This window comes from Trachymyrmex cornetzi, unplaced genomic scaffold (assembly GCF_001594075.2).
Source record: "Trachymyrmex cornetzi isolate Tcor2-1 unplaced genomic scaffold, Tcor1.1 scaffold1990, whole genome shotgun sequence".
Classification (NCBI taxonomy): domain Eukaryota; kingdom Metazoa; phylum Arthropoda; class Insecta; order Hymenoptera; family Formicidae; genus Trachymyrmex; species Trachymyrmex cornetzi.
In genome coordinates, this window is record NW_017296625.1 from 6,618 (window position 1) to 8,485 (window position 1,868).

Below are 1,868 nucleotides of genomic sequence, written 5' to 3' on the forward strand. Positions count from 1 at the left end.
CGTCTATTTTGACGGTACTGGTTTGTATTATCATATGCATGTTATTGTTTGCCATAATGTCAGCAGCGTCTATTTCGACGGAACTGATGGAACAAATCTCAGAGACGTCTAATCAGACGATAGGGAGGATCCCGGTTGCCTACAGTTCTGATTGTACACATCACTCATATCAACTGGTGCCTAGTAATTATTCACTGTTTTGCCAATGAGATTATTTTATTTTTAAATTGACCAATCAGCGATACATGTGTGCAATATGCCATGTATGCAATCGGAGCCCTCCCCAGACGATACTGATTATAATAAATATCAAAAGCGTCACTTGTGATGGTAACACATACACGCACGCACGCACGCACACACACAACACGTTGAAAGACTTTATATATATATATATATATTAGATCGTATCCAAGACCATGAGCCTGAAGGTAATCGCATTGTGGATATTTCTTTCTTCTTGAAAGAGATGCATAGGACATTTGATAAGCATGCAATGTTATTTTCGTGCCGATTTGAAAATTGGCGTCTCATAAATGAGCGACGCTCTGGGTTATTGACGCAATTCTTCTTTAGATACCAAAATTGCAACTATGAAAGGCAGAGTTAAGAAAATTGATGGAAAGGATGATGGAAAGGCTGAAGAAACCAGCCATTAATTCTGAGAGTACTGATAATAAATCTGACACGGGGCCGATAGCATTGATCTCACCCGATGCGATGGATTTGAAAGAAATCGGTACCTTCGAAACATGCTTGGACACAAAGCCAGTAAATAAAGGTATCTATAGGAATGTCCAAATTTGTGAAGATGACAATGATGATAGTTATGTCGTCGACCGTACAGGCCATGTGGATATAGATCGTATCCAAGACCATGAGCCTGAAGGTAATCGCATTGTGGATATTTCTTTCTTCTTGAAAGAGATGCATAGGACATTTGATAAGCATGCAATGTTATTTTCGTGCCGATTTGAAAATTGGCGTCTCATAAATGAGCGACGCTCTGGGTTATTGACGCAATTCTTCTTTAGATACCAAAATTGCAATTATGAAGACAAGTTTTGGTCACAACCCAGAGATGGTAAAACTATGGACATCAACACGGCTATGACAGCTGCAAGCATAACGACTGGGATTGGTTATGCCCAATTACAAGAGATGTTAGCAGCTGTGAATACGCCATGTATGTCTGAGAAAACGTATATCAAACATCGAGAATTATTAATCGATAAGTTTCAAAAAACGGCCTTTGAAAATATGAAAAAGGCAGGCTAAGTTGAAAAACGATTCGCTATACAGAAAAACGAAACTATTAATGGAATTCCGTATATAACCGTTGTAGCGGATGGTAGTTGGGCGAAGAGATCGTATGGCACTGCCTACAATTCACTTTCCGGTGTTGGAGCTATCATTGGTTACCATACAGGGAAAGTACTCTTCGTCGGTATTCGCAACAAATTTTGCACGGTTTGTGATATGGCGGAACGGAAAAACGTCGAGGCAAAAGTTCATAAATGCTATAAAAACTTTGATCGCAATGCAAGCTCTACAAGTATGGAGAGTGATGCTATTGTTGAAGGGTTTAAAAATAGCATTGAAATGCATGGATTGATGTTTAGAACGGTCATCGCCGATGGTGATAGTAACGTATTTAAGTCCATTATTGATAATAGACCGTATCAGGAGCAAATAACAACAGTGAGCAAAATAGAATGCACAAATCATTTGCTTCGTAATCTATGCAAAAAATTGAAAGTCATCTCAGAAACGACTGAGCCAAAGATGCGTAGAAACCGTTTTTATATAAAATACCGAAATGTTGTGAAGAACAACATAAAAAAGATTCGGAAAGCAGTTTTAGAGGC